The sequence below is a fragment of the Piliocolobus tephrosceles genome, chromosome 11 (assembly GCF_002776525.5).
Source record: "Piliocolobus tephrosceles isolate RC106 chromosome 11, ASM277652v3, whole genome shotgun sequence".
Taxonomy (NCBI): domain Eukaryota; kingdom Metazoa; phylum Chordata; class Mammalia; order Primates; family Cercopithecidae; genus Piliocolobus; species Piliocolobus tephrosceles.
This window is the reverse complement of record NC_045444.1, coordinates 73635478-73647637: the sequence shown is the minus strand read 5'-3', so window position 1 is coordinate 73647637 and position 12160 is coordinate 73635478.

The window sequence follows — 12160 nt, the reverse complement described above, 5'->3', positions numbered from 1 at the left end:
TGACTGGTTGGTCTTGTGCACTCTGAAAATCTGGGCAGGATTGTTTTATCTAATCAGCCAGGCTTTCTCAGGCCAGGATTCATCAAGGGCTTAGTTCCCTATACACAGTCTGAAACAGCAGGAAAAGATTGTAAGCATAATTATTTCTGATGTCAAAGTTCCTTAAGCATTCCTAATCAATAAGAGAGATAAGATAATCTATGCCATAAGTAATTATCCCTGAAAATCATTTCACAAAGAGATAGAAATCAGCAAATGTGTATACTGGTGGAGAGATTGCACTAAAATTGACCTATCCTTACATGTAATTTTCCTGGGAGATTCAAAATGAAATTGTTTTTTATGAGAAGGCAAACCTTTTATGCAATTTGCTACTCTCCTTCCTTGCAGGATAGGTAAAATTTTGTCTGTGGACCTATGAAATTATTCATTGTGGTGATCACAGAGTCACTGAATACGATTTTTGAGAAGGGTTGGGTAGTCCATCCTAGGCAGATAGAAGGCTTGCAGCTATATTAAGTAAAAGGGAGAAAAGGCCCAACTTCTCTGGTTTATACCATGCTATATTCATACACATGACCATCATGCATTATATATACATTAATACAGCACCAATAATAATACTAAAGACAGACATGACAAAAATGAGAGTTAAAAGAACACTGAAAACAATAAAATTTGTTAAAAATAAAATATTATAGATGGGATTCAATAGTAAATGATTTTCAATGGAATACAAGCAATAAAGATTAAATGAATCATTAAGAGTGTGTTACAAAGTAATTAAAATAAACGGTCTAGTAAATGGAAAGCCTAAAACCAGTTTAAACTATAGAAAATAAATAAAAGCAAAACAAAGGCTAGAACATTAAAAAACAAAACACAGAATGGTTAAAAGTATAAATTCTGAGACCTAACATTCCAATGCGGAAGGAAACAGGGTCCTGAGAGATACAGAAACCATAAAAGCAAAGATAATTGGCCCTGAGATTTGACTTTTTTTGAAGGGGGTCTCCAGGCAGATATCCTAAATGAAATCCATACATACTAAAATTCTGGTGAGCACAACAGTGGTTAATTTTCAGGGACAAGGCTGTGAATTTATTCTCAGCAGTTTTGCTTCTCCTTTCAATGGTCTTTTCTCTCTTTGTGTTCACTCACCCAAGGTTTTGTGTGTATAAACTGATCCCTTACATACTGCAAAGAAAAAGGGATCATTAATTTGCAAACCCCTTAGTCCCAAAAAGTGAAACAATACCTCATAATGGTTAAACTCAAGGATTATAGAGTTGGAGTTAACACTTGTAAAGTTATTTAAACATTCCATGTGCTATCTTAAGGCATTGTTAAGAAAATCAAGTGTGTATACTTGGTTAAATTTTTTAATAGCCTATAATAGTTTTGGTGAATAATGGTTTTATAATTCTGTGTTAAGTAAAACATTACTTTTCTTAATGAAATCTGAACTTAAAGAGAATATGGTGAGCAGACCAATCACTCTTCTTTATCAGGTGCATTTCACACGTGCCAGAACCTAGGAGAAGAGATTGGACAAATATTTGAGCACTTTTTAAATTGCCTATTGAATTGTCAAAGGAGGTTACATTTTTCCATCTGGACTTTTTTCTCACTTAGGAAAATTCCCAGAAAGGATAGAGCAGCAAGCTCGGCAGGAAATCCGTGTTCTGAGTTTTTATCTTCTACACAGAGTTGGGGAAAGACAGGAAGAAACAGGAAATTTAATCTGCTAGTCCCCACTAACCCATATCCATTTTTCACAGACGGAAAGAAAAGCATACACAAAAAGGGAAATAACAAATTTATCTTGTGTACTTTCTCTTGGGCCACAAAATAATTTGTTCCAAGATTTATATTAAATGTTGCAAGACTTAAAGCGATGTCAAGATTACATACAGAGTGTTATCATAGCTTTCAATTTATTTAGTTTACATGGTTCACATTCTGTGGTTTCCCTTTTAAAATAAAGGCACAGCATAAATGAAGTTTGTTTGCTTTCCTCAAGAGAAAGAAAGAAGCACAGGCAAAAAGAAGCTTCTTTTGAGAGTGAAATTCAGAAGGCATTTGTTGCCATGCATGCCTAGCACAGACAGCTAAAGAGAGCTGTAGGTTAAAATTCTTAAATCTTGCCAAAAATGGTCAGCTGCTTTGTGAGAAAAAGTTATTGAAAAGAAAAATCAGTACATTTAGAAAAAGAGTACTGTTAGTTCCACATGGTTATTATACTGGAAGTTTTTTGGTTATTGCATCATATGCAGATAACCAGGAAAGATGTTTTTTACTTTTCATGCACATTGACTTTGGAAACTACATTATAAAAGAGAATAACATCATTTTATAAAAGTAAAAGAATACCTGCACTTACTATGATGTGATAAAAATGATAAAATGAAATAACGTTTAAAGGACTTCTAATTTGTTTTTACAAATATTATCTTGATAACAAATGGTTATTTTTTTCTTTCATTTAGGTAGTTACAATTTTTAAAATTAAGCATTTTGGAAAGAATGAACTGTAAAATGTCTCTCTAAGGTTTTTCTGTTGTTGTTATATGTTCTAATTTATTTTTAATTTAAATATTTGAAATCGAGGAAAAGTAGAAAAGAAAATATCCCAAAAATCCAGTAACAATCATCCATAATTAGTAAATACTAGAATTTTCATTGTAATTGCTCTATATGTTATATGTAATAATTTATATTTTATTATATAGTATTTTGTGTAAAATACAGTATTATTTAGTATTTCATATCAGATATGTAAAATATTACATGTATAGTTGAAGGTCACATCATTCTTTATAGTCTTTCCCTATTGCATACCTCTCCCCTCCTTTCTAGAACAAACAACAAATGTAACTATATGTCCTTTTATTGCATATATAGCTATGTGTATTTCTAAAGTTATGTAAATGATATTGTTCTTAACTTTTACTCTATTTATTTTTTGTTTTGGCCATGTGTATACTGTATTTTATCTAAATACCATATTACTGTATTTTATCCAAATAGTCTTCTATCACATGATTATATCCCAGTGCATTTATTCAGTCCGCATTGATTAATTTTTAAATTATTATGTCATTCTATCATAAATACACATGCACATGTTTGTTTACTACAGCACTATTCATAATAGCAAAGACATGGATCAACCTAAATGCCCATCGATAGTAGACTGGATAAAGAAAATGTGGTTGGTACATATACACCATGGAACACTAGGCAGCCATGAAAAGGAATCAGATCATATCCTCTGCAGTGACATGGATAGAGGTGGAGGCCATTACCCTTAGCAAACTAACACAGGAACAAAAAACCAAATACCACATTTTCTCACTTGTAAGTGAGAGCTAAATATCAAGTACGTATGGACACAAAGAAGGGAACAACAGACACTGGAGCCTACTTGAGGGTGGAGGTTGGGAAGGAGGTGAGGAGTGAAAAACTATTAGATACTGTGCTTATTACCTGGGTAACAAAATAATCTATACACTGAACACCCATGACACATAATTTACCTGTATAGCAAACCTGCATATGTACTCCTGAATTTAATGGTCAAAAAATTAATTGCTTTCAATTTTCAGATTTTGTAAAAAATATTACATATATCTTTGTATAAGGTGTAAGGAAAGGGTCCAGTTCAGTTTTCTGCATATGGCTAGTCAGTTTTCCCAACACCATTTATTAAATAGGGAATCCTTTCCCCATTGCTGTTTTTTGTCAGATTTGTCAAAGATCAGATGGTTGAAGATGTATGATGTTATTTCTGAGGTCTCTGTTCTGTTCCATTGGTCTATATATACCTTTTGGCACCAGTACCATGCTGTTTTGGTTACTGTAGCCTTGTAGTATAGTTTGAAGTCAGGTAACATGATGCCTCCAGCTTTGTTCTTTTTGCTTAGGATTGTCTTGGCTTTATGGGCTCTTTTTGGTTCCATATGAAATTTTAAGTAGTTTGTTTTTTTCCAATTCTGTAAAGAAAGTCAATGGTAGCTGGATGGGGATAGCACTGAATCTATAAATCACTTTGGGCAGTATGGCCAAAGTAATTCTTCCTATCCATGAGCATGGAATGTTTTTCCATTTATTTGTGTCCTCTCTTATTTCCTTGAGCAGTGGTTTGTAGATCTCCTTGAAGAGGTCCTTCACATCTCTTGTGAGTTGTATTTCTAAGTCTTTTATTCTCTTTGTAGCAATTGTGAATGGGACTTCACTCATGATTTGGCTCTCTGTTTGTCTGTTATTGGTGTATAGGAATGCTTGTGATTTTTTCACACTGATTTTGTATCCTGAGACTTTCCTCAAGTTGTTTATAAGCTTAAGAAAATTGTGGACTGAGACAATGTGTTTTTCTAAATACAATCATGTCGTCTGCAAACAGAGACAATTGGCCAGAATCTACAAGGAACTTAAACAAATTTGCAAGGAAAAAACAACCCCATTAAAAAGTGGGTGAAGGATATGCACAGACACTTCTAAAAAGAAGACATTTATGTGGCCAATAAACATATAAAAAGAAGCTCATTATCACTGATGATTAGAGAAGTGCAAATCAAAACCACAATGAGATATCATCTCATGTTAGAATGGCATGCATTAAACGGTCAGAAACAACAGATGCTGGAGAGGATGTAGAGAAACAGGAACGCTTTTACACTGTTGGTGGGAGTTAAGTTAGTTCAGCCACTGTGGATGACAGTGTGACAATTACTCAAGGATCTAGAACCACAAATACCATTTGATGCAGCAACCCCATTATTGAATATATACCCAAAGGATTATAAATCATTCTACTATAAAGACGCTTGCACACATATGTTTATTGCAGCAGTATTCACAATAGCAAAGACTTGGAACCAACCCACATGCCCGTCAGTGATATGGTGGATAAAGAAAATGTGGCACATATACACCATGGAATACTATGCAGCCATAAAAAAAGATGTGTTCATGTCCTTTGCAGGGACATGGATGAAGCTGGAAACCATCATTCTCAGCAAACTAACACAGGAACAGAAAACCAAACACTGCATGTTCTCACTCATAAGTGGGAGTTGAACAATGAGAACACATGGACACAGAGAGAGGAATGCCACACACTGGGGCCTGTAGTGGGGTGAGGGACTAGAGGAGGGATAGCATTAGGTGAAATACCTAGATGATGGGTTGATGGGTGCAGCAAACCACCATGGCACGTGTATATCTATGTAACCAACCTGCATATTCTGCACGTGTATCCCAGAATTTAATGTATAATAAAAAATGTATACTACATGTATCATTGTTAGTATTTACTGGTGCATAAATGCAGAGTGCAACTTTTTTTAGAATATTAGAGATATAATTTCTGGGTTGTAGATTATACATAATTTTAAAATTACTAGATTTGGTTTTGGGAATTTCTTAATTTAACTAAGAAGTTCAATGGATATTTATTATTATGGCTAGTGAAGTATAGAAAAGGTAACATAACTACTGAAACAGAGGGGTAGTGTGGTACAGTATTTAGGACTGTATGTTCAGAATCCAACTGTCAAGATTCAAATTTCACTGTTTTCTATTTGCTGTTTGAACTTACACTAATAATTTCTCTTCATCTATAAATGGGAAAAATATTATTACCTACCTCACATGTTTGTTGCGAGAATTAAGCAGTTTTCTTTTCTTTTTTTTTTTTTTTTTTTTTGGAGACGGAGTCTGACTCTATCACCAGGCTGGAGCACAGTGGTGTATCTCGGCTCACTGCAACTTCTGCCTCCCGGGTTCAAGCAATTCTCCTGCCTCAGCCTCCCAAGTAGCTGGGACTATAGGTGCATGCCACCATGCCCAGCTATTTTTTTGATTTGTAATTTTAGTAAATTTGGGGTTTCACAATGTTGGCCAAGATGGTCTACACCTCTTGACCTTGTGATCTGCCCACCTTGGCCTCACGAAGTGCTGGGATTGCAAGCGTGAGCCACCTGGCAAGAATTAAGCAATTTTAAGACATAAAGGACTTAGAATAATTTCTGGTACCCTGTAAGCCTTCAATAAACATTAACTATTATTGCCATGCATCTATTTGTATTACTGTTTTTATACATGTAACTACATTATCCTTATTATTGATCAAGGGAGGAGAAGTCTAGAAGAATTGTGAATAACAGAGATAATTCTCCAGATCTTTTAGTTTAGTCAAAGTGTCTTGACTAAAGACACCAGTGTCAATATGTCTTCTGAGCAGCTTCCACATACCACTCTCTGACATTTCTGAGAATAAGCACATACCCTATTGTAGGGCAGCTCATCCAATCTTTGCAAACTACAATTGGTAAGAAAGTTATCCAGATTTTAAGCTAAAATCTGGTCCAATATTATCACTCATCTAATTCTCTCTGGAGCAAAATAGATTATATTTACACTCTCTTCCACATACTAATTTTCTAGCAACAGTAATACAAAATAATGTAATATAATATAATACGTGAATATATACTCTCCCCACTTTCCAAACTTTTTCTTCCTAAAGTTAAATATCCCAGCTTGCTTCATATTTCTTTTGAGGTACATATATTTTTCAGATGTCTAAATGTGTATCCTTTAAATAACATGACTTTTGACTCACTCCTCTGAACACACTGTGCTTTGACAAGTCTCTCCTAATGTTTGGTCCATAGATGGAAGCAACAGATTGCAAAGTGCCGTGGGAATATTACTCTTCTTATGCTAAATGATTTTTATCAATTATTGTGACCTAAGAGTCTGTGATACTTTTATAACAGGTATGTCATTTGTACAGGACTTACTTATCAGAGATAAGCATATAGGAAACCCTTGTTATGCATCTTTAAAAAGTCAGTCAGTTTATGTATATCGATTACCTCTTGATTTACATTTCAGAGATATAGATATACCTACGAGGTTCTCACAGAAAGAGGTAGAGAAATAAATGAATAGTATTAGGAAAAAACTACATTAATATAAGTGATATCTAAATAATATCACCATACTATGTAGAAGAATGTCTGGTCATAGAAAACTAGAATTTTTTTAATGTAATATCTCACACTAAATATTTTTTCAGTCCACAGAAGAACTTGTTTCCTTCTTTGTGAAACATTACATTAAAAAATAAGTAGTAATATTTTGTTGTGAAAACCTTAATGCGATTTATGACTAATACTTCTTTGGAAAATTTTCCGTGAGAGCTAAGTAACCATCAAACCATGACTAGAGTTTCATAGTCCCACGTGCTGCAACTACTTCCCAAAAACCATTCTCATTTTCAACTTAGCAAGAAATACCTTATTAATAATGAATATGACATAGATCAAACAAAAATTACAACAATGCTGGCACTCAACCTTTACATGTATGTATTTATTTTGATATCCATGTGAAAATTTAACCAGTTGAGAAGATGGAATTTTCCTACAGATGGACTCAGCTTGCTTGTGAATGGAAAATTCCTGAAAACCCTTTTGGCACTACTAGGCTGCTTAACAATAATTTACTTTAATCTGCAACATATTTCAAATTGATCCTTGTTTAATTAATTGTTGAAGGCTGCTGCTTACCATAGGTAAATTCAGGAAGGGATTCTCCCCCAAACTACTTCATATGCTGCAAGGAATGTGTAGGAAGAAGATGAGGCGCAGGGAGACGGAAGACGTGGGGTCTAGGAGTCCAATTTAGTCCAGTGGTTCAGGGTTACATAATGTCATTATATGCATGCAGTCAAGATAGTGTATTGTTCATTTCTGCCTAACTTATGCTTGGTAGCAAACTACTCCCAAATGTACAGAGCTTTTACCAACAAAGCGTTCATTTTCAATCACCTTTGTGGGTCATCTATGTTTGTGCTGCTTTTCCTCTTTATTATGATTATGAAAGAACAGCTCTTATCTCAAACATAACAATCATCTGGCAGAAACAATGGAAAAAATATAGAACATAAAATTCATACACTTGTCATGAAGCTCATAAAAATTCTACCCAGCTGTTACGTACATTTATTTCTGCTCATTGTATTTGCCAAAGCCAGTAATGCAGCAAAATCTTATGTTAGAGAGGAGAGAAATATTCTCTTTTCACTGGTTACCAAAGAGGGACCAAAAGGGAGGGGAAGGAACTATGTATGTTTGAACAAATAATATAATCTACCACAGAGAGGAGTAGGAAGAGAAGCTAAGTATGTCCCTTCTCCTTCATATGTATCTAAATGTCCCTCATTCCCTGTAAGATGGATTTTTTTAAGTTCTTAAGAAATATGAAAAATTGAGATACTTAATGGTTGAAAAAACTATCAAAAGAGAAATTAATCATGCAGATAATGCATGATATGCTTAATATTAGATATCTCAACTATTGTTAAAATGAACATATTAAATTTAGCTAAAAATAAGGTGCCTGGACTATAGTTGGTAGTATTTTGATTTGCCACAGGATACATTTTTCCATTTATTTTTGTCCTTACCCTTTATCCCTGGCCGATAAAGATAAGAGCAAAAAGAACTTCACGTGACTTGCCGAATGGATGTTTCAACCCACAGGAAAGAAGATTTTCTTGAAAGACAAGGCTTTAAATTGCAAGAACTATGATCTGAAGTGAGAACATATTTTTAATTTTAAATCTTGCCTGTAATAGACACAACCAAGCTATAACAGCACTCTTAGTAGAGGGCAGTCAGGACAGAGAGGAGAAAATGGGCCAGGGTCCTTCCCCAGTCACTCCCAAAGGTTCAGGTGCTCTCAAGAGAAGGGAAGGAATGAGAGCAGGACACATCTGAATTGCCTAAATTTTCCCCAAAGTGACCAAATTTTAACTGATAATTTAGCTAGTAATAAATTACCTACAAAAAGCAAGATTGCACTTTCCCCATCAGTAAACATAGGGACTTCAGAGCTAAATACATTTCAGTAATGATTAAATAAATATAGAGGCATGTTTAAAATCATGTTTGCATGTGTCTTACCTATTACATAGAGTTTTAATAAATATAATCTGATATAGCCTAGAGGCCATTCTTTCTTACATCTGAAATCTGAAAATGTCCATTGTTTTCATTTGCTGATCCATTTTCAGAAATCCATTTTCAGAAAAAGTATGGTTTAGATTCTATGTATAAGGATGAAGACTGGAATGAAAAGTAAAGCTCAAGGACTCACCCTTCACCCAATCCAGTTAAACATCTTTGCAGTCACATTTTGTATGAAAAGTAATTGTTTAAAATATGAAATAATGAAATATCTAATATTTACCCACTTTAAAGTAGACAAAAAAAGCATGAAATGAATATTTGATGTGATAAAATTTAATTTTGCTTTGGATATTTATGAAAACCTCCGTTGAATCTGAAGTTTTAATATGTTAGTGTTCTCTATCCTGCAACCATGTGTGACCTTCTCACCATGATCAATTAGAATTACCTGAACTTATTGAAACATCAGATATGTTTTAACAGCCAACATTCTGAAAGGATGAAGTTAGGAAATGTCTCCTGATAGGTAGGGCAAGTCAAAGAAAAATGATTATTTTTATATCTTAGTCAAGAAATATTAAACCTTATATTAAAAACATAATATTTGACACGTGTGAGTTGGAAAGAAAAAATAACAAAACATGGTGAGAAATGAAAAGATCCAGATACTTACTAGACACAAAGAGTTTAAGATACAAAGGCAGATAGACAAATTGTTGGTGAGAACATTTGTTTTATCCAAATAAATTAGACTTAGAGTTATACACAATGAAATGGTAAACTAGCAAAAAAAAAAAAAAGCACAGAAAGGATCTTGCACAAGCCTTTGGGAGGGAGGAGCTGAGTCTACAGAGTCCATAGTTACAACATCAGGCTGACTTTACAGTATCATAACATCAAGTTCTCACATTCTCTTTAGCACAAGAATACTGAAGGTTTTGCAAGTTACATTTTTTTTTTTAAATGATGAGAAGTTTTCATTGATGCCAAGCACAGCTTAACTATGAAATTGATCACCTCTGGTGTTAAAATAAAACCACTCAGCGATGGCTCTTTCAGATAGGTTCTTAACATTTTAAGAAAAACATTTTTAAATGACTTTAGGACAAAAAGGGGCTTATTGCAAGGATGCATGCTCCTGAGTACTTTGGAGAACTTGAGCTAGGCCTGGGCATGTACTGCAGCTGTAGAGCTCAGGCATCATGCTCACATCATTTGCTTACTCTTGCTCTTGCTTTCATTCTTTCCCTGGTTCTCTCTTAGAAGTTACCTGTTTTCCTTTATTCTTTTCCTCAATATCCTGTCAACCAGGTTTCACCACATAACCATCTTGCTTACAGACATTGTGGCTATCAGCCCTTTCTCTATCTGGCATTTTAGTTAAGAGCCTGAAATTTACCGTTGTCAACCTAAAATAACTAAAAGAGTCAGAATCTAGTTTAAAGAGAGTTTATTCAAGCACAAAGTTTGAGGACAAGCTGTTCAGGAAGGACAAATTCCAAAGAATGGAAGTCAGAGTTCAGAAGTACAGACGTTTGGGATCACAGCCGGGCGCGGTGGCTCACGCCTGTAATCCCAGCACTTTGAGAGGTCAGATCGCGAGGTCAGGAGACCGAGACCATTCTGGCTAACACGGTGAAACCCCGTCTCTACTAAAAATACAAAAGATTAGCCGGGCGAGGTGGCGGGCGCCTGTGGTCCCAGCTACTACTCAGGAGGCTGAGACAGGAGAATGGCGTGACCCGGGGAGGCGGAGCTTGCAGTGAGCCGAGATCGCGCCACCGCACTCCAGCCTAGGGGACAGAGCCAGACAGGGTGAGACTCCGCCTCAAAAAAAAAAAAAAAAAAAAAAAGAAGAAGAAGAAGTTTGGGATCACTTATCGGGACAAAGTTTAGGAGGAAAGCTTAACAAAATTTCAGCATCTTTCTTCATAAGCCTTAATGGCACAGTTGCAATTAGCTGATCGGTCCAGGTGGTGCTTTGTTTTGAGAAAGTATATTTAACATTCCACACTGAAGATGTGATAGTCATGGGGTCTTGGGCGCCATCTGGTCTGAATTAGGTACCAGACAATAAAGGAGGCAGTTAATCTATAACAAAGAGGAGTAATTGGAAGTAGGGGAAGATCTGATATCCGGTATCTGCTAGTCATTTTTAGAACAAGAACAATCAGGAAAAGAGCCACTCTACCATCTAAGGGGCAGAATTGCAGATATGCTACGTGACAGTCCCTAGGGCTTAATTGTTTTCCTTGACATGATAAATTTAGATAGTCCTGACATTTTATTTTATTTTTACACTATGTACTTTTTCTATAGTTCTCATTTTATGCTTTCAAGAAAGAAAATCTGATTGGCTGAGCTTGCCTCTACCTGAGCTATAGATTCGTCAAAAGTTTAATCAAGGTCCATTGTTGTACCAAGAAAAAGGAACTTTCCTCTACAGTCTGAGTGAGATGAGAGCTTTGATTGTGGTTGAGGGGCAGGGCGTGAGGTAATAAGAGATAAGTAATTAACATGATATGAAATCTAGAACATGAGTGTGAAGGCAGCATAGAGGAGGATTTAAGCATTTTTGCTCTAAAGTCAGACTGCATGACATTAGAATCACAGCTCCACATATGGAACTCAATCTTCCTAGACCTGTGAAATGGGCATACAAAGAGGACCTTCTTTATAAGCTAGTTGTGAGAATTAAATAAGATAATTTATATTCCAGTCATCAAATAATTATTCAATACGTATTAAAAACACACAAGATGAAAGACTACCTTTTACAGAGAGGTCTAAGGAAAGCAGGAAAAATTGAAGGCACAAAGAATCTGAAATGGAGAAGCAAGAAACTCATATATTTTCTGAACAAATGTCTTTAGCCCTCCTGGCAAAGTAGATTCTGCCAATATATTAGATCTCTAGTGATCTTAGTCTGATATGACCATAATTCCAATACAGAAATAGTAAGGATAAACCTCAATGGTAGGGACATACAGCAGAGAGACTCTGGTTGGCATCTTTAAATATTTATATATTGTGCAGAATAATAATAGAAATACAGAAAACAGCCATAATGATAGTGAACATTTATTGGAGGTTCCCTACATGCTGGGGCCTGCCTTAAGTGCTTTTTATGTATTAAGCCATTTAGTACTTATAGCAAGCCCAGAAACTCTTATTAT